A 21421-nucleotide genomic window follows, 5' to 3' on the forward strand; every position below is an offset into this window, starting at 1 on the left:
AGCAAATGTAGATGATCAGGTGTGTGCCTGTAGACTAAGTGTTAATCCGAGCTAGAAAAGGGCAATAAAACATCCACGTATGCAGAAGATTTCTCTCAGAACAGGAGGGGGGAGGTTCAAGCCTCACCTCTGCTGATCCTCATTTTCTCACCTGATGGCCCCCCTGCGACTGTGCCTGTCTTAGGTTGTTCCTCCCTTGAGGAATCTTACCCGTCTCTGGCTAACCAGTCATCTTCTGGGGCCATACAGGGAAATGTTAAGTTGGTAAGTGAGAGAGAAGCCTTATTGTTTGAAAAGGTTAGCTTTTTACTTCTTTGCATATTTATGCCCTGTGACTTCTATGCCCAGCATTTGTCTTGAGGTGTCTTTACCACTTGGAAGAATTATGATATTCGGTAAATTCGACATGTGGCACGAAATCTATTTAAGGGCTGTAATTAGGTAGGAAGAAGAAAAGCTATAGAAGTAGCAGGCGGAAGAAAACCTGGGAAGATTATTTCTTTGACATATCTTCTTGTAGAGTAACTTCAGCATGTATAGGTTTTAAACTACTAATTAAATTGTGCACACACATTAACATAATAGGAGCATAGTTATGTAACCAAAGCATACCAGTAATTACCAGCCATCTCCAGTGAAACCAAGAAAACCAGTTAGGCACCTTAGAGATTTGTGAAAACTTATCTATGATATTGTGGATATTGTCCAACTGAACTTGAACAGTCTGAGAGAATTCAGATAAATTAAAACAACCCATTCCTGGGGACAGTTCACAGCCCATATATCCCTTTATATCATTGTGTAGAACTCATTAGAGGTCACCACACAGGAACTGCTATTTTTCTTTTATCATTAATCTACACTTACATGATGAATACTTTGTTTACTAGGCTCTCCCCTATGCCAGGTCCCCCCTATATACTCCTTTAGAGTCACTGTTCATCAGCGTAGCAAAATGTTGTAGAATCACTACTTCTCTTCTCTGTGTTGTACAGCCCTCCCCTTTCTCCCACCCCACTATAGATGCTAATCTTAATACCCCCCTTTTTCTCTCCCCCTTAAACCTCCCTAACCACCCATCCTCCCCAGTCCCTTTCCCTTTGGTACCTGTTAGTCCATTCTTGAGTTCTGTGATTCTGCTGCTGTTTTGTTCCTTCAGTTTTTCCTTTGTTCTTATACTCCACAGATGAGTGAAATCATTTGGTATTTCTCTTTCTCTGCTTGGCTTGTTTCACTGAGCATAATACCCTCCAGCTCCATCCACGTTGCTGCAAATGGTAGGATTTGCCCTTTTCTTATGGCTGAGTAGTATTCCATTCTGTATATGTACCACCTCTTCTTTATCCATTCATCTATCGATGGACATTTAGCTTGCTTCCAATTCTTGGCTATTGTAAATATTGCTGCAATAAACATAGGGGTGCATTGGTCTTTCTCATACTTGATTGCTGCATTCTTAGGGTAAATTCCAAGGGGTGCAATTCCTGGGTCAAATGATAAGTCTGTTTTGAGCATTTTGATGTACCTCCATACTGCTTTCCACAATGGTTGAACTAACTTACATTCCCACCAGCAGTGTAGGAAGGTTCCCCTTTCTCCACAGCCTCGCCAACATTTGTTGTTGTTTGTCTTTTGGATGGCAGCCATCCTTACTGGTGTGAGGTGATACCTCATTGTAGTTTTAATTTGCATTTCTCTGATAATTAGCGATGTGGAGCATCTTTTCATGTGTCTGTTGGCCATCTGTATTTCTTTTTTAGAGAACCGTCTGTTCAGTTCCTCTGCACATTTTTTAATTGGGTTATTTGTTTTTTGTTTGTTGAGGTTTGTGAGCTCTTTATATATTCTAGACATTAAGCCTTTATCGGATGTGTCATTTTCAAATATATTCTCCCATACTGTAGGGTTCCTTTTTGTTCTATTGATGGTGTCTTTTGCTGTACAGAAGCTTTTCAGCTTAATAGATTTCCACTTGTTCATTTTTGCTGTTGTTTTCCTTGCCCGGGGAGATATGTTCAAGAAGAGGTCACTCATGTTTATGTCTAAGAGGTTTTTGCCTATGTTTTTTTCCAAGAGTTTAATGGTTTCGTGACTTACATTCAGGTCTTTGATCCATTTTGAGTTTACTTTTGTATATGGGGTTAGACAATGGTCCAGTTTCATTCTCCTACATGTAGCTGTCCAGTTTTGCCAGCACCATCTGTTGAAGAGACTGTCATTTCACCATTGTATGTCCATGGCTCCTTTATCAAATATTAATTGACCATATATGTCTCGGTTAATGTCTGGATTGTCTAGTCTGTTCCATTGGTCTGTAGCTCTGTTCTTGTGCCAGTACCAAATTGTCTTGATTACTATGGCTTTATAGTAGAGCTTGAAGATGGGGAGTGAGATCCCCCATACTTCATTCTTCTTTCTCAGGATTGCTTTGGCTATTCGGGGTCTTTGGTGGTTCCATATGAATTTTTGAATTACTTGTTCCAGTTCATTGAAGAATGTTGCTGGTAGTTTCATAGGGATTGCATCAAATCTGTATATTACTTTGGGCAGGATGGCCATTTTGACGATATTAATTCTTCCTAGCCTTGAGCATGGGATGAGTTTCAATCTGTTAGTGTCCCCCTTAATTTCTTTTAATAGTGACTTGTAGTTTTCAGAGTATAAGTCTTTCATGTCTTTGGTTAGGTTTATTCCTAGGTATTTAATTTTTTTGATGCAATTGTGAATGGAGTTGTTTTCCTGATTTCTCTTTCTGTTGGTTCATTATTATTGTATAGGAAAGCCACAGATTTTTGTGTGTTGATTTTGTATCCTGCAACTTTGCTGTATTCCGATATAAGTTCTAGTAGTTTTGGGGTGGAGTCTATAGGGTTTTTTATGTACAGTATCATGTCATCTGCAAATAGTGACAGTTTAAATTCTTCTTTACCAATCTGGATTCCTTGTATTTTTTGTTTTGTCTGATTGCCGTGGCTAGGACCTCCAGTACTATGTTAAGTAACAGTGGGGAGAGTGGGCATCCCTGTCTAGTTCCCAATCTCAGAGGAAATGCTTCCAGCTTCTCACTGTTCAATATAATTTTGGCTGTGGGTTTCCTCATAGATGGCCTTTATTATGTTGAGGTACTTGCCCTCTATTCCCATTTTGCTGAGAGTTTTTATCATGAATGGATTTTGAACTTTGTCAAATGCTTTTTCAGCATCTATGGAGATGATCATGTGGTTTTTGTCTTTCTTTTTGTTGATGTGGTGGATGAAGTTGATGGACTTTCGAATGTTGTGCCATCCTTGCATCCCTGGGATGAATCCCACTTGGTTATGGTGTACGATCCTTTTGATGTATTTTTGAATTCGGTTGGCTAAAATTTTGTTGAGTATTTTTGCATCTACGTTCATCAGGTTTATTGGTCTGTAGTTTTCTTTTTTGGTGTTGTCTTTGCCTAGTTTTGGTATTAGGGTGATGTTAGCTTCATAGAATGAGTTTGAGAGTATCCCCTCCTCTTCTGTTTTTTGGAAGACTTTAAGGAGAATGGGTATTATGTCTTCCCTGTATGTCTGATAAAATTCCGAGGTAAATTCATCTGGCACGGGGGTTTTGTTCTTTGGTAGTTTTTTGATTACTACTTCAATTTCGTTGCTGGTAATTAGTCTGTTTAGATTTTCTGTTTCTTTTTGGGTCAGTCTTGGAAGGTTGTATTTTTCTAGGAAGTTGTCCATTTCTCCTAGTTTTCCCAGCTTGTTAGCATATAGGTTTTCATAGTAGTCTCTAATAATTCTTTGTATTTCTGTGGGGTCCGTCGTGATTTTTCCTTTCTCGTTTCTGATACTGTTGATTTGTGTTGACTCTCTTTTCCTCTTAATAAGTCTGGCTAGAGGCTTATCTCTTTTGTTTATTTTCTCAAAGAACCAGCTCTTGGTTTCATTGATTTTTGCTTTTGTTTCATTCTTCTCAATTTTATTTATTTCTTCTCTGATCTTTATTATGTCCCTCCTTCTGCTGACCTTAGGCCTCATTTGTTCTTTTTCCAATTTTGATAATTGTGACATTACAGCTTTCATTTTGGCTTGTTCGTCCTTTTTTAAATATGCTTGGATTGCTATATACTTTCCTCTTAAGACTGCTTTTGCTGTGTCCCACAGAAGTTGGGGCTTAGTGTTCTTGTTGTTGTTTGTTTCCATATATTGCTGGATCTCCATTTTGATTTGGTCATTGATCCCTTGATTATTTACTAGCGTGTTGTTTAGCCTCCATGTGTTTGTGAGCCTTTTTGCTTTCTTTGTACAGTTTATTTCTAGTTTAATGCCTTTGTGGTCTGAAAAGTTGGTTGGTAGGGTTTCAATCTTTTGGAATTTACTGAGGCTCTTTTTTGTGGCCTAGTATGTGGTCTATTCTGGAGAATGTTCCATGTGCACTTGAGAAGAATGTGTATCCTGTTGCTTTTGGATGTTGAGTTCTGTAGATGTCTATTAGGTCCTCCTGTTTTAGTGTGTTGTTCAGTGCCTTTGTGTCCTTACGTATTTTCTGTCTGGTGGATCTGTCCTTTGGTGTGAGTGGTGGTGTGTTGAAGTCTCCTAAAATGAATGCATTGCATTCTATTTCCTCCTTTCGTTCTGTTAATATTTGTTTCAGGTATGTTGGTGCTCCTGTATTGGGTGCATATATATTTATAATGGATATATCCTCTTGATGGACTGAGCCCTTTATCATTATGTAATGTCCTTTTTTGTCTTTTGCTACTTTCTTTATTTTGCAGTCTATTTTCTCTGATACCAGAATCGTAACACCTGCTTTCTTCTCTCTGTTGTTTGCTTGAAATATCTTTTTCCATCCCTTGACTTTAAGTCTGTGCGTGTCTTTGGGTTTGAGATGAGTCTCTTGTAAGCAGCATATGGATGGATCTTGCTTTTTTATCCATTCTATTATTCTGTGTCTTTTGATTGGTGCATTCAGTCCATTTACATTTAGTGTGATTATTGGAAGGTATGAATTTATTGCCATTGCAGGCTTTAAGTTTGTGGTTACCAAAGGTTTAGGGTTAGCTTCTTTACTGTCTTACTGTCTAACTTAACTCGCTTGTTGAGCTATTATAAAAACGGTCTGATGATTCTTTATTTCTCTCCCTTCTTATTCCTCCTCCTCACTTCTTCATATGTTGGGTGTTTTGTTGTGTGCTCTTTTTAGGAGTGCTCCCATCTAGAGTGGTCCCTGTAGGATGCCCTGTAGAGGTGGTTTGTGGGAGGCAAATTCCCTCAACTTTTGCTTGTCTGGGAATTGTTTAATCCCTCCTTCATATTTAAATGATATTCGTGCTGTATACAGTAGTCTTGGTTCGAGGCCCTTCTGTTTCATTGCATTAAGTATATCATGCCATTCTCTTCTGGCCTGTAGGGTTTCTGTTGAGAAGTCTGATGATAGCCTGATTGGTTTTCCTTTGTAGGTAACCTTTTTTTTCTCTCTTGCTGCCTTTAATACTTTGTCCTTGTCTTTGATCTTTGCCATTTTAATTATTATGTGTCTTGGTGTTGCCCTCCTTGGATCCCTTGTCATGGGAGTTCTGTGTACCTCTGTGGTCTGAGAGGCCGTTTCTTCCCCTACTTTGGGGAAGTTTCCAGCAATTATTTTTTCAAAGACATTTTCTATCCCTTTTTCTCTCTCTACTTCTTCTGGTATACCTATAATTCGTATATTGTTCCTTTTTGATTGGTCACTCAGCTCTCTTAAAATTCTTTCATTCCTGGAGATCCTTTTATCTCTCTCTGCATCAGCTTCTCTGCGTTCCTGTTCTCTGTTTTCTAGTCCATTAATGGTCTCTTGCATCTCGTCCATTCTGTTTTGAAGTCCTTCCAGAGCTTGTTTTATTTCTGTATTCTCCTTCCTTAGTTCTTGCATATTTCTCTGCAAGTCCATCAGCATGGTTATGACTTTTGTTTTGAATTCTTTTTCAGGAAGAGTGGCGAAATCTATCTCCCCAGGTTCCTTCTCAGTGGAAGATGTAACAGATGCCAAAGCTGTCTGGGTTAGTCTTGTCTGGATCATATTTTTTGCCTTTTCATGTTGACAGGCGCTATTGACTGTCAGCTGGGAGGGCCAAAATTTTCACTTGCTCCTGGCCTTTCTTTACTGGGACAACTGCGACCCCTAGTGGCTTGTGTTGGGTAATTGCGTGTAGAGTGGGTCTTTGTGTCTTTCCTGGCCGGAAGGGAGGAATTTCCCTTTCTGTGGGCAGAGTTTGTCTCAGGCTGCTTCTCTGCTTTCGCAGCGCCCGGAGGGGTAATGAATGGGGGGGCTGCTTGACTGTTTGCCTCCATGAGGGGTCTCAGAGCTGTTGCTCAGGGGGTTAGTTCGCCCAGTTTTCCCTGTAATTTCAAGCTGCTGGACTATGACCTGTGTTGTTTCCGTCAAGCTGTTAAGTCCCTGTCCTTTTAAGACTTTCAAAAAGCCCCCACTTTTCTTTGTCATAGGGGCATCAGCTTCGGCACACGCTCAGAGGTCTTGTTGCCATTTCCCCAGTATCCAGGGCCCCCCGCCCATGCACTGTGTCTGTGCTCTGGTGGGGGTGGCTGGGGCTGGGTGTTCAGCAGTCCTGGGCTCCGTCTCCCTCCCGCTCTGCCTATTCTTCTCCCACTGGGAGCTCGGGGGAGGGGTGCTCGGGTCCCGCCGGTCCGCGGCTTGTATCTTACCCCTTTCACCAGACGCTGGGTTCTCGCTGGTGTAGCTGCAGTCTAGCCACTGTCCTACGTCTTCTGGTCTCTCTTTTAGGACTAGTTGTATTTGTTGTATTTTCAAAAGTATATATGTTTTTGGGAGGAGATTCCCACTGTCCTACTCACGCCGCCATGTTGGCTCTGCCTCTCTCAAATTCTTTTCAACTATAATTCCTAAATTGTTTTATCTCAGAATAATGGTTTAATGTAAAACAAATTTAGGTCTAAGAATTTAAAAGTACACATCTGTAAATTAAAAATATACATGCATTCAGTGATTTCAGGGGAAAGATATACAGATCGTCATTATGCCATTCTCATTTTTCTGTAACTGTATCACTTTCCAAAGTAAAATCAAGCATGAACATTAAAAAAGACATTGAGAAAAATAAGTCTCATGATAGAGGTCCTTGTTCCTATTCAATCTCATTATGATCGTAAAATTCTTAACTTTACCCTATGTTTCATTTGGTAACGCAGTTTCCATTTACCCAGGGTAATTCAGCCATATGGGCATCTATGACACTTTTCATGTTTTTAAGTTGCTGATTCATTAGAAGATTTCTAGTCTCCTATTTAAGGATTCACATGTTTTTTATCTATGAAATAGATTGTAACTTAATCTGTTTTTTATACTCCCTTCACCTTCCAAGTCTTTGGTCTGTAGAGGTGGATATCCTGTAATAAAATGATCAGGAAAAAGACACCCTTCAAAAAGTGTTAAGCAAATTCAGTTATTCTTCTTCTTCCACATGAAAGCAATGGGTGAAATGCCACCTTCACACATTCCCAAGCACCTGGGCCCCCTGCTTTTCCTTCAGCACTCTAGGCACATGTCTCTCACTTGCAGGCATCAGGCATGTGGCAGCTCCACCCTCCCCACACCAACTCTCCGCAGTGCCAACCACGGGCACTAAGAGGACAGCGGCCTGGTCTCCGCGCCAGGGTCCAGGCGCCTGGGAAGAGGGAAGGGAATCCTCTTGCCAATGGGTTTCAGCCCCAGGAAAGTTCAGTGTGGATTCAATGCGAGCAAAGAAAATGACAGCAAAAGTTATTCTGGGTGAAAGGGTTTGTTTCCTGGCGTGTTCTCCTGGCGGCAGGCCGAGAACTGGCTCGCCGCTTCCACCCGGAGCACTGCGCAGAGCTCTCTCTCTATAGCGCAGTAATTGCTCATTGCCTGCAGGCGTGGAAGCGGTAGCCTAGCAACAGGCCAGTTACCTCATCACGTGGTTTAAGTTCAGTGCGGATCCTGGCCATAGGAACCCCAACTGCCCCACAGAATGTGAGCTGTTGAGCCCCTTGGAAGAATGTTTTGTGAAAGCAGTTTCAAAAATTTCCGTTTATTCTATACTTGAAAGGGTTGAATGATCTGGGCCCACTCAGGTGGCAGGGGGCCTGGATATGTGGTTCTTATTTGAGAGAGATCCTTGAACTGGAAACAGTGTCAAGACTTGCATATATTATGAGTTCTTACTAGTTTACATATATGTAAAAAAGTAACAAAAGATTATATATATCTTTATAAATGGTACAAAGGCTGAAGTGTTCAACTAATATTGGGCTTATATAACACAATGAAAACCACCTATAATCTGACTTTTCATTTATTATTTGGCAAATTATGAGTTGCCTCCTAATACTTACTCTGTTCTTAATGATTTATACGGGGTGGAGAGATGGAGCCCCCCATCTAGATATCTTCAGCAAACAATACTTACTGACTAATGGGTACATTTTCCAGTTTCCCTCTTATCTGGCTGGATCAATTTGATAACATTTAAGTGAATGAGATGTAGACAAATATGTGTGAATATTCTATGTCATAATTATAAACAAGGTAGGTAACTGAGCTTTACATTCCTATTTTGAGTTTGTTAAATATTTCCGTATTGTCAAATTAATAAGCTTCATGTGTCTACAATTTAATATTTTAATATTCAGGAATAGTTCCTAAATTTTGATTATTCATTCACCCTTTGGTAGGTGGACCAGCTCTCCAGATGACTCCCTTGAAGAATGGAGCATTATGGTTACAATTCCTGTATAAAAAGTAATTATTATTTACATGATTGAAATTATTCTTGAAATAAAAGTACATTAAAAAGGCCATAGAATTATTGCTTATTGAATTATCCTCACTGGTTTATATTTTTCTAATTAACGTTACTGTAAAATTAGAAACTGTTGTATTCTTCAGGTCTCTGAAATTTTTTTAACTTCTTTAGACTCTTACAACTGCCACTGCTTTAAGAATGCACAACCATCCCCCAGCCCCCTCTGCTAGTCCGTCACCCCCACACCCTCCCTCCCACCCAGGCCCCCTGCAGCTCCTGTCGTCTCTTCATCACTTATGGTTTCCATCTGGAGAACGTCCTGTGCACCGAGTCAACAGTACACAGCCTTCCGACGCCGTTGTTTCCCGAAGGGTCATTCCTTGGGAGGCCCCAGGCGGCTGCGCGGATCCACAGCTCAGTTTCGTCCTTAAGTAGTATTCCATTTTGTGGGTCTCACAGGTGTTCACCCAGTCTTCCCTGAGGATGTTTGGATTCTCTCCTGATCGACTATAACCACCACGTACTGATTTGGATTTAAACACTAGGCTTCATTTCTCTCAGATACAGAATGGTGTGATTTCTGGGTCATATGGTGAGTCTGTGTTTATAGTATTAGAAACTGACCAAATTTTTCAGTCTCTGTACAATTTCACATTGCCACCAGCGATGGTGGGGACTTCCAGGTGCTGCAGGACCTCCCCATCATTTGGCATTTTCAATGTATTTCATATTAGTCATGGTATGCTGTTACCTTAAACTTGAAATTCCATAATATCTTTTGATATTGAATATTTTCGCGTGCTTATTTACCTCTCATTTATCCTCTAATTAAGTGTCCACTTTTTAATTGTGTCTTTTATATTTTTTGAGTACTGAGTGATATTTATATATTCTCAAGTTCATTGTCAGAATGTGATCTGCAAATCATTTCTTCCACTGCACATGTGCTGTCATTGTCTTACCATCTATCACAGATATTTGTTTATTATATATATTCTTACTGAATTAAAATTTTAGTGCCATTTCAGCTTCTCAGAAAACTTGAAGGGAATTGCAGAGAATCCCAATGCTCTTTACCCCCATCCAGGCATAGACCACCCCTTTACCAGCATCTCCCCACCAGAGTGGCACATTTGTTCCTCTTGATAAATCTATGTCAAAAAACATAATCCTGCAAAAAAATTCTTTTACATTGTGGATCACTGTTGATGCATATGCATCATCATAGCATCATATGAAGTAATTCAGTGCCTGTAAACTGTGCGTATTCAGCCCTATGCCCTCACAGCCTATGGCAACCCCTGCATGTGTTCCACTCTCTCTACCATCCTGCTTTTCCTAGAATCTCTTGGAGTTGAAACTATAGAAGTTGTATCCTTTACACATTGGCTGCTTTCACTTACTAATATGTCCATAAGGCTCTTCATTGTATCTCAAGGCCTACTATCTCATTTTTTTCAACCATGAGTAGTATTCTGATGTCTGGATGTACATCAATGCATTAACTATTCACTTATGAAAGGCACCTTGGCTGATTCCCTTTGACAACGATGAATAAAGCTCCTATAATTATCAGTGGGCAGATTTTTTGTTGATATGTTTTCAGCTCCAAAGCACAGTTGTCCTATCATATGATAACAGTGTGTTCAGTTTTGTGAGAAACCGTCGAACTGCCTTCCAAGGCGGCTGTGCCATCCTGTGTTTCTGCCCCAGTGAGTGAGCCCCACACCCTTGTTGGTGCTGGGCACTGCCAGTGTTCTGGGTTCATCTCTCCCACCAGGTGCGTGGTGGTATCTCAGTGCTTCCACTTGCATTTTCCGAATGACATACGATGTGCAGCATCTTTTCATTTGCTTATTTACCAACTGTATGTTCACTATGCTATAGTGTGCTAGGACTTCGAACTCTTTTTTATACTAGGTTATTTTTTTCTTCAAATTTAGGTAGTTCTTGTATTTTTGGAGGACAGGCCTTTGTGAGCTAAGTCTTTACAACATATTTTCTCCCAGTTCATGGACTGCATTTACATTACCATGACACTGTCTTTTCGGGGAGTAGAAATTTCAAATTTTAATGAAGTTCTACTTACATACTTTGTGCCTTTAGTGTCATTAGATCATTTATTTCTCAGTGTTGATGAACCACTTTTTCCTCTTTTATGGATTTTGCATTTGTATCCTGTTAAGCACTTTGTGTAATCATGTTTTTATAATTTCGTGTGCTTTATTCTAAAGGTTTTATAATTTTATGGTTTCTTTTTAGACTTAATTTGTTTATGAAATCTGAATGCTAGGTAACAATTTCATTTTTGCATGTGGATGTCGATGTGTTCTAATGACAATTTTCAGAAGACTAACCAGTGTCCATTCATTTATATATATGTTTTTCAAAAACAATTGACCACACATGCATGAGTCTATTTCTGAACTCCTGTGAATCGACATGTTTGTCTATACCTCCCTGAACACCAGAGTATTAATTAGTTTACCCTCAGCAGAAGTCTTGAAAATGGATAGAATGATGCAACTAAGTACATTCTTTTTCAAAGTCACTTTGTCTATTTCATTTTAGTTGCCCAGCTCACATAAGATTTACATTCAATTTGCGTAGATGTACATCAGTCAACAGGGATTTGACTGAAATTTTAATAAAGGAATGGATCAATAAGGTAAGAAATTATATCTTTATTGCTTCTTGTTGACCAGAAACATGGCATGCCTTTCCATTTAATAAGTTTTATGATATCTTCCAACAACATTTTGTATATGGAAGCAACTTATGATTGAGGTTTTGTGTCCCTTTATCCCCCTACTACCCCACCCAACCACTCCAACCCTTCACCCATTGTAATCAGTAGTCACTTCTCTGTCTCTGAGTGTACTGCTGTTTTGTTCATTTTGTTTTGCTTTGTTTTTGGATTCCAGAAACAAATGAAATCATATGGTATTTGTATTTTTCTGACTGATTTATTTCACTTACCATAATACCCTCCAGGTCCATCCATGTTGTTGCAAATGGCTGATGACCTAAACAGACATATTTCAAAGAAGAAATACAGATGGCCATCAGGCACATGAAAAGATCCTCTATGTAGCTAATCATTAGAGATGATCAAAAGTACGATGAGCTATCACCTCAGAGCAGTTAGAAAGGCCACTAACCCAAAGACAAGAAATAATGTATTGTTAAGGACGTGGAGAAGAGGTAACCCTCCTACACTGCTGGAAGGAATGTAAATCGGTGTATCCGCTTTGGAACACAGAATTGAGTTTCCTTAAAAAGCTTAAAATATAAATACCATACAACTCAGCAACTGCACTTTTAGGAATATAACCAAAGAAAACAAAACCCTTGATTCAAAAATATATATGAAATTCTTTATTTATTTTAGCATTATTAAAATAGCTATTTCTATCAATAAATGAATGGATACAAAAATATGTAGTACACACACACACACACACACACACACATACACACACACAATGGAATATTACTCAGCCATAAGCAATAATGAAATCCTGTCAATGCAACACTATGCATACATCTAGTGAACATTACACCAAGTGAAATAAGTCAAATGGAGACTGCTGATGTGACTTTGAGTCACATTATAAATTAAAATTTTTTATGCTTCCTCCTCCACACTTTATAAGATGATGTAATCTACATCTCTGGGGTATCCCTTGACTAATTTTGTCTACAGTTTATTTTACTACTGTTTCCTTAACTTCAAACTTGCTTTGGAAACAATTGGTCTACTGTCTTTACTGTTGGTTTCTGTTTCCTGATGAAAAATATTTGGACTTAAAAACATTCATATCTAAAGGAATCCCTCTATCATATTTTTTAAGTCAGGTTTAGTGGTGCTGAATTTTTTCCATCTTCCTTTATCTGCGAAACTTATAATCCATCCTTCAGTTTTGAATGATAACCTTGCTAGGCAGAGAATTACTGGTTGTAGTTTCTTTCCGTTCAGTAACTTCAATATTTCATGCCACTCACTTCTGGCCTGTACAGTTTCTGCTGAAAACTCAGCTAATACATTTAGGGAGTTTCCATATAGGTAACTGTGTGCCTTTCTCTTGTTGCTTTTAAGATTCTCTCTTTATCTTTAATCTTTGCCATCTTAATTATTATATGTCTTGGTGTTGTCCTCCTGTGATTCATTTTGTTAGGAGTTCTCTGTACTTTGGGATCCTAGATGTCTTTTTCTTTCTGTAGATTGTGAAATTTTCCACCTATATTTCTTCAAAGAGACTTTCTATACTTTTGTCTCTCTCTTTTTCTGGGATCCCTATTATGGAAATACTGCTGTGTTTTTAGCTGTCACAGAGCTCTAATAGCATCTTCTGGCCTTAAGAAATTCCTTTTCCCAACAAAAAGTGGACTCATGTTCATGGAGCAGATATCCAAGGCCAGGAGAGCTGGGTTCCTGCATGTTTATCTCCTCCCCACTCCATTCCCCTCCCTTTTGCATGTGGGCAGGAAAGGGGGCAGGGCATGGGTCTTAATCACTTTTTAAACTTTGAATATTCTTTATTATGCCACAAATTCCCAGGAAAAATATTATCTCTAAATGGGGACTAAAAATTTCACAAATACTAGCACTTTATTGACAACACCCAAGTTTTCTAAGGTGGTGTACATATTAAAGCTATCTTTTTAAAAAAGCTCAATGCTTCTGATAAAAATTAAAGGGAACTCGTAGCAGATCCTACTTTACTTTTCAATATCAGTGTAAAAACCTATATGTAACATGAAAATATGTGTTAAGGATGGAACGGCTGCTTGTGAACCGCTCTGCCTCAGTTGTCAGTCTCTTGTTTCTGAACTGGGCACCGTTATGTAAAAGATCACCATTGGAAATTTTCCCAATAAATTGAACAAAAATAAAAAATTTTTTTTAACCAATCAGTCTTAAAAGCATTAATAACTGGTGTAATTTTTAAAGGGAAAATGAAATATTCCCTTATATTTTAATTATATTTGCATTAAATAGAAAATCCAAATCTTTTACTGAAAAATCAATACGTTAATGTATTTTAAGGGTGAATACTAACAGCATTTTCACAACGTCTGAAGTGTGGATGGGCAACTGGGCCATACTAGCAATTCCTAGATAAGAGTAGCCAAAGTGGGATGAGTATCTTGCAAATAAAGCTGGGGCCTGAACCTGGCGCAACATGTGGCACGTGGGCAGCAGATCACTGCTCCCATGCCAGGGAATATTCTCCAAAACGGAGGCTTGAAGGCAGCAATTCTGCAGCTCTCTCATTTGGTAATCTAATAGGGAACTTTCTGATACATATACATGGATATATGAAAATTCCTCCAGAGACCAGGTTAATTATTAAATAAACTAAGAGGGAAAAAAATGCCAGTGGTTAAAATGATGTTAATTCCAGAGTCTACAATGGAAGCCACAGGAGGAAAGAGGGAAGGGCAGCTGGTTCCAAACCCCGATTACGGTCAGAGTCACCAGGTGGCAGGCTTTAGGAATTCTGTCCAGGGTCTGAGCCTAAGCCTATCTCTAAACTACAGCCAGGGAATTCTTCTCAAGCAGCACAAGTGATTCGGATGATCAGCCAGAGTTGAAACTTTGAAGTGGAAGGTGGGGGAGCCAAGCGAGGTCACTACAGAGACTTAGAATCCAACATCTGATATTTTTCAATTATTCCACATTTTTTCTAATTGTCTTGCCTTCCCTATTTTTCTAATAGTGAATAATGAAGGGGCTTGCCAAGTTAAGAAAAGACTCAATAGGGCACCCCAAATGGATTTTACCACGTAAGACCACTCATGTACGTTAATTAAGAAAAACTATCGTATACTATTTGAGATTCAATCATAAGGCAGACATTTCTTACTGTTAATGTATTTTAAAGACAGGGGTCCCCTTATTCAATATGACAATGTCATTGAGACAACTCTAAACATTAATGATATTTAATATAAAAGAAAATCTGTGTAAGTCTTCAAAATAAATGTTTTTATATATCCAATGTTAAGAAGACAATCCCCTAAAAGTGAGGTAGGGGAATAATTCTCTCACATAAGAACAACAGTGGCAGTGTTCCTCTCCAAGTTAGAAATTAAGCAAAGTGTTTCAGTACTATTTCTGTTTATGTACTGTCTGGTTAATATAAGTATAAATGTTTTAAGTGCTGATAAATATTTTGGTTTTTATTTTAATGCATATGATAATTAAAATAATGGGTTTTTTCCTTATACATTGAAATTGTACACATTCTCCAGCTAGTGAATATAGAACTTTTCAAATACCCATGCTCACTTATAAACTTTGTAATAATAGAAAAGGTAGTACCTTTATAAGAAATGTTATATTCAAATTATAACTGTATGCTTTTCAGAAGTTACAGTGATTTAAGTTTTTTTTTATTTAGATATTCAAATACAAAATAGCACATTTTAATTTACTATAGCATAATTCAAGTATTATCTTAAATTTTATATTCAGCCAACTACTAGTACATGATATTAAGTAACTTTTTATAATAGCTTTCTTTTTAAAGATGACTGTTACACAAAATAGTGATTCTCTATTACCCTAAATTGCTTATAATTTGAAAGAACAAATGGCAGTAGACAGAGACCTTTATGATTACGTCAGCAACACATAAAAACTTGCTCACAGCAGCAACAAGACATTTGCAGATAACTCCCCACAAGTATTTGAATTTATGTAAACAAAGACTATGTATATTCCTTATGGAAGAAAATACATTACCTTAGATAAAATATATTCATATGGTTGTGAAAACCATATATTATCCGAATACCACACAAAACCAAAAGATGGATAATCTATTATTTTAATAATTGAAAGATGTTATTTATTTGTGAAATAGGTTGATGAATTTTCTAAACTAATAATGAAATAGAAATATTTTGAAAATAAGTAGCCACTATTTTCTAGAAATAAATATATTTACTTAATATATTGCAGCATAGGAATTTTGGCCTACCACTAACCATAACATTCAATCAGTAGTTTTAAAATATTTTTTCCACATTGAGCCTTGTTTCTTCTACCTTGTTAGCTGCCCAACAAGTTTCACAAGAATTTTATTCTCCTGCTTCAGGTGTTCATTTTCATCTTCGATGTCATATAGGTCTCTATTTAACAAATCAATTTCTTCTTTGAGTTTTCCGATCATTTTGTCTTCATCTTGCATTCATCCCACAAGTCTTCAATTTTCTTGCCTTTCTCTTACTACTTCCTTTTCAAGATCTTCAATGTTCTTGCCCAATGTGCTACTTGAGACCAAACCACCTGAGGCGCTTGCACCCCGGCTGTATTTGCTGCACCCACTTCTCTCTTTTCGGTGAGACCTACGGGCATTCCCCAGAGGCCGTGGCTGCACTTTTGCACCTGCCTGAAGCCGCTGCATACGCTCCTGTAACGGACCGGAGCTGCCCGGGTCTGACACGCTCCCGGCTTCCTTCCGCAGCGCGACCTGCTGTGGAATCGCCGCCCCCTTCTCCGTTCTCTCCGCCCTGCTCCGGCTCCGTCATATTCACGGTGGAATCGGCCGCGGGGCCGCCGACCGCACCGGTGGTGCAGCGCCCCTCCCGCAGCTCCTGCGCCCCACCCCTCCCGCGCCCCGCCCCTCCCGCTCCTCCCGCTGCCCCCGCCCCACCCTCCACGCCGCGCCGCCCAGTCCCACGCTCCCTGCCCTCCCCGCCGCGCCGCGCCATCCCGCTATCCCTCGGAGCCCGCGGCCGGCCGCAGCGGGGGGCTCGTCCGCCGGCCGGCAGCGGCCGTGGGCGGGCGGCTCAGCGCCGCGGAGCCGGCAGCGCGGTTCTCGCCCCACGAGCTGGGGCGGCAGGCGCGGCGGCGCCGCCCGGGACGTCGTCGTGGAGCCCGCTGGCCACGCGGCAGCGGTGCGCATGGCCCCACGGGGGCTTCCCGGCCCGTCGCTCTCCGTCCGTCCCTTTTTGGCCCTTTGCGCTTTGTAGTGCGGTCCTCTCCTCCTCACTAGAGATAGACGACGGCTTCGGCGGTCTTCAGGTCATTTCTCAGTTTAGTTGTATTTTCCGCAGTTGCCTCCTTGGAGTGTGCATGCAGGGGTGTTTCTGCCTTACTTTTCAACTCCACCATCTTTCCTCACACCCTCTACAGTCATAAGCTTTAGCTCCATAAGTCCCAGGATGCCAACAAGATTTATGAACAAATCCCCATGGGAGAATCTCAGATGAATTTTAGGTTACCAAGATAATTCATGTTGGAAAATAACAGACATCTATCATATGTAGTTTTATAGGAAAATTGGTAAAACTACCAACAGGTTCATTGGTTTGTTGTTAAAAAATTTATGATAGACCCTGTTCCTAAATTTCAAGTTTTTTAACTCTAGTTACATATTTCCCCTCCATCTATCTTTTCTTTGATTTTGCTTCTTATTCCCCTTTCTTAATCTCCATTTCTCCATCATCTTTCCTTCTTTCTATTCTTTATAACCTCACTTCATCTGTTATTATTTTCATAAAGAGTAAACTTTAAAAGGTAAAATACTTTAAACAGAAGAAATCTGTAGATGATTTTGGGTAGTTTGGACATTCTAACAATATGAATTCTTCCAGTCCATGAACATTGGGTATTTTTACATTTATTGGTGTCTTTTTGCATGTCATTCATTGCAATCTTATAATTTTCAGTCTACTGTTCTTAACCTCCTTGGTTAAATGTATTCTAAATATATTCTTGAGGCTACTATAAATGGAACCATTTCTCTTATACATAGTTCATTATCAGTGTAAAAAGATGCAATTAATTTTTCTATGAAGGCTTATTTCATGTGAGTTTGCTTATTTCATTTACTGATAAAAATTTTGTCAAAAAGATTTTCTGGTTCTTATTTATGTCATTTTTGTTTCTGTGGTAAATACAAAAAGATGCATGAATCTCGGTGTATTGCTCAGTGAACGTTTTTATGTGAGGACATTCATGTGACCATCACCAAGATCAAGGTATGAAATAATCTCACTGAATTGTTTCCTCCTTCACCTTTAACACCCATTCCCTCACTCAGCTACCCAATGGCGAACACCTATGTGTTCTCTATGTCTCTGAGTCTCTTTCTGTTGTGTTTGTTCATTTCTTTCTTTTTGAGATTCCACATATAGGTGAAATCTTGTGGTGTTTGTCTTTCTCTGTGTGACTTACTTCACTTAGCATAATATAATCTGGGTCCGTCCATGTGGTCACAGAAGGCCAACTGCACAGTGAGATAAGACCACACCAGTCAGAGTGGCTAACACCACCAACACACAACATAACATGCTGGAGAGGATACTGAGGAAATGGAATCCTTGTACCCTGCAGGTTAGAATGCACATGGGTGAAAACAGTTTAAAGTTTCTCAAAAAACTCAAACTACAAATATATGATCCAGCAATTCCACCTCTGAGAAAAGACCTGAGGAGGTAATCACTAATTTCAAAAGTGATATGCACTCCTATGTTCATTGCAGTGTTACTTACAATAGCAAAAATACAAAGCAACCTAAACCTAAATGTCCATCAATAGATGAATGGAGAAAGATGTGGAACATATATACAATAAAAATTACTCAGCCATAAAAAAGAATGAAATCTTGCCATTTGCAACAACATGGGGGGACCTAGAAGGTATTAATCTAACTTAAAAAAGACAGAAACATAAATTACTATTTGATTTTACTTATATGTGGACAGTTAAAACCAAATGAATAAATAAGACAGGAATAGTCTCACATGAAGGACGGAATGTGGTTGCCATGAGGGGGAATGGATTAAATCTTGAAAGGGAGAAAATGAAAGAGAATGATTGAAATCTTGATTTGGGTGAAGGTTACATGAGTGTATACATGGGTCAAAACATGAGTCAATATAAAAATAATTCTAAAACAAAAATTTTTACTTTTATAATATAATGGAAATAATATAATTCAGAAAGTTTAAAAATAAAACTGCCAATTGAAACAAAACAATATTATAATCACATCTTCTATGATATAAATATATCTGTTCTGCATTCTGTCTCACTCATTAGCCTGCATATCACACAGACAGTGCAGCCTAGGATGTCCTCGGCCACCTCATCCAAGGATAACCCTACAGAAAAGCACACTAAAAATTAAGTAGTCGTAACACCTGCAAGATGGTAGAATAGGGGCCTCCTGACTCCTTCCTCATACAGATGCACTAAATATACAGTGACACAAAGATCCATTATTTTTTAGATAAACCCAGACTCTAATTAAGGGACCCGCACACTTTCAGCAAATGAGAAAATACCAGTATAAAAATGGGTAGGGACCATCCAAAAGACACACAACAACAAATGTTGGCAAGGTTGTGGAGAAATGGGAACCCTCCTACACTGTTGGTGGAAATGTAAATTGGTTCAACCGTTGTGGAAAGCAGTATGGAGGTTCCTCAAAATGCTTACAATAGAAATACCATTTGATCCAGGAATTTCACTTCTAAGAATTTACCCTAAGAATGCAGCACTCCAGTTTGAAAAAGACAGATGCATCCCTATGTTTATCGCAGCACTATTTACAATAGCCAAGATATGGAAGCAACCTAAGTGTCCATCAGTAGATGAATGGATAAAGAAGATGTGGTACATATGCACAATGGAATATTATTCAGCTATAAGAAGAAAACAAATCCTACTATTTGTAACAACATGGATGGAGCTAGAGGGTATTATGCTCAGTGAAATAAGCCAGGCGGAGAAAGAAAAGTGCCAAATGATTTCACTCGTATGTGGAGTATAAGAGCAAAGAAAAACTGAACCAACAAAACAGCAGCAGAGTCACAGAACCCACGAATGAACTAACAGTTACCAATGGGAAAGGGACTGGGGAGGATAGGTGGGAAGGGAGGGATAAGGGTGGGAAAAAGAAAGGGGGCATTACAATTAGCATGTATAATGTAGAGGGGGTACAGGAGAGGCTCTACAACACAGAGAAGACAAGTAGTGATTTTACAACATCTTACTATGCTGATGGACAGTGGCTGTGAAGTGGTATGTGGGGGGGAATTGGTGAAGGGGGAGCCTAGTAAACATAATGTTCTTCATGTAATTGTAGATTAATGATACCAAAATTTAAAAAATGGGTGGGGAAATCTGAGGCATAATAATGTGAAACAGCGAGCACATTATAGTCAGAGGGAACTGTCATCATCTTCTACAGTCTGCCTGAGGACAGCACACTTATTGTCCCTACTTATGTAGTTACACATGACAGGAATGGCTTCCAAACCCCACAGCTTTAAAAGCCAATTATCTTTGTACTCATGAGCCCCCAAGACCACACTAAAAAGGGATGTCTTTAAATATGCATGGAAACACATCCTCCGGCTACCTTCCTGGGCTCAGTGCAGAGGGAGCAGGCAAAAATGCTCAGCTCCCAGTTTCTCCCTGGGACAAGTTAGATGGCTTATTATCCCAGTTACTTCCTGAGGGTCGGTTTCTAATTATCTTGCATTCTGAAGCTGACTGCAATCCTCCTTGGAGCCATAAAGGGTTGTGATATCTTCTCAGGCCTCCTCACCCAGGACTATTCCAACAGCAAAGCCAAGTCCAAGCTTCTCCCTTAAAGGAGCGTGTCTGAATATCAAGAAGCCCAACTTTTATAGCTGCCACCTTACCATCCAGCTCAGAGAGCCAATGGGCTTGGCATTCTTGAGTGTCCGAGGACTACCTTCTACAAAGAGGCCCTTGTTAGCAGAAGTGCAGGCACTTCCCTTAGATGTCCTCACAGGCACTGTTCAGAAGGATAGGAGGCAAAGCCCAGCCCCCAGATTTTCCCTCAAAGGGTTCTGACTGCCTGCTTTCCCAGGTGTCCCTGAGGGAGACAGTTCTATAGCCCATATGGAGGAGGTTACTGGGCTCCTCTAGGAACATGGGAGGCCTGTGGAAATTTCTCCAAAATTCCTCCTGCTGGCATGCTCTCTGGATAAAAGCAAAAGTTTCCAAGGAAAAGAGCATGTCCACACAGCTAGTGCCCCAATTTTATGGCTGTCACCTGAGGAAATAGGTTCCAAGTCACCAATTCCTGAGGCTGAATGTGGGTCCTGAAATTGCAAGTGCCCTGGACCACATCAAAATAAGAGGCAGTTTAAAAGAGAAGTGTGATGTATGATGTAGGTGGGGGGGACAAGGGGAAGGAAGTATAACACAGAAAAGACAAGTACTGATTCTATAGCATCTTACTACACTGATGGACAGTGGCTCTAATGGGGTATGTGGTAGGGACTTGATGGTAGGGGAAGTCTGTTAACCACAATGTTGTTCATGTAATTGTACATTAATGATAGCAAAAAAAACGAAGTGCGAACAACTTCTACAGCTATCCCCCATCTCAGTAGAGAAATAGCTGCAAAAACATAAGGCCAACAGTTTCTCCCTGGATGAGGATTAGCTGATGCATGATTTTAAGTTTCTAACTAAACTGCACCTGTTAGTGATGGGGCTTATAATTATTTCTCCAGGAACTTGGTCCACTGTGTGGGAGCTTCCTTCCAGCTCACCCAGCAATTAAGTCTCCATATTCTCCTTGAAATGAACTTGTCCAACACCTACCAACCAGCGTTAATGGCCACAGGCCAGACTGTATCCTGTATCCTGTATCCCCTATCTTAGCC

The 21421-nt window shown here is 39.7% G+C and overlaps 1 pseudogene; it reads right to left on the bottom strand.

The window, feature by feature from the left end:
- Window positions 1-15501: 15501 nt before the first annotated feature.
- Window positions 15502-16480, bottom strand: LOC118932825 (PRKC apoptosis WT1 regulator protein-like; annotated as a pseudogene).
- Window positions 16481-21421: the final 4941 nt, after the last annotated feature.

This window comes from Manis pentadactyla, chromosome 13 (genome assembly GCF_030020395.1).
Source record: "Manis pentadactyla isolate mManPen7 chromosome 13, mManPen7.hap1, whole genome shotgun sequence".
In the NCBI taxonomy this organism is placed as follows: Eukaryota; Metazoa; Chordata; class Mammalia; order Pholidota; family Manidae; genus Manis; species Manis pentadactyla.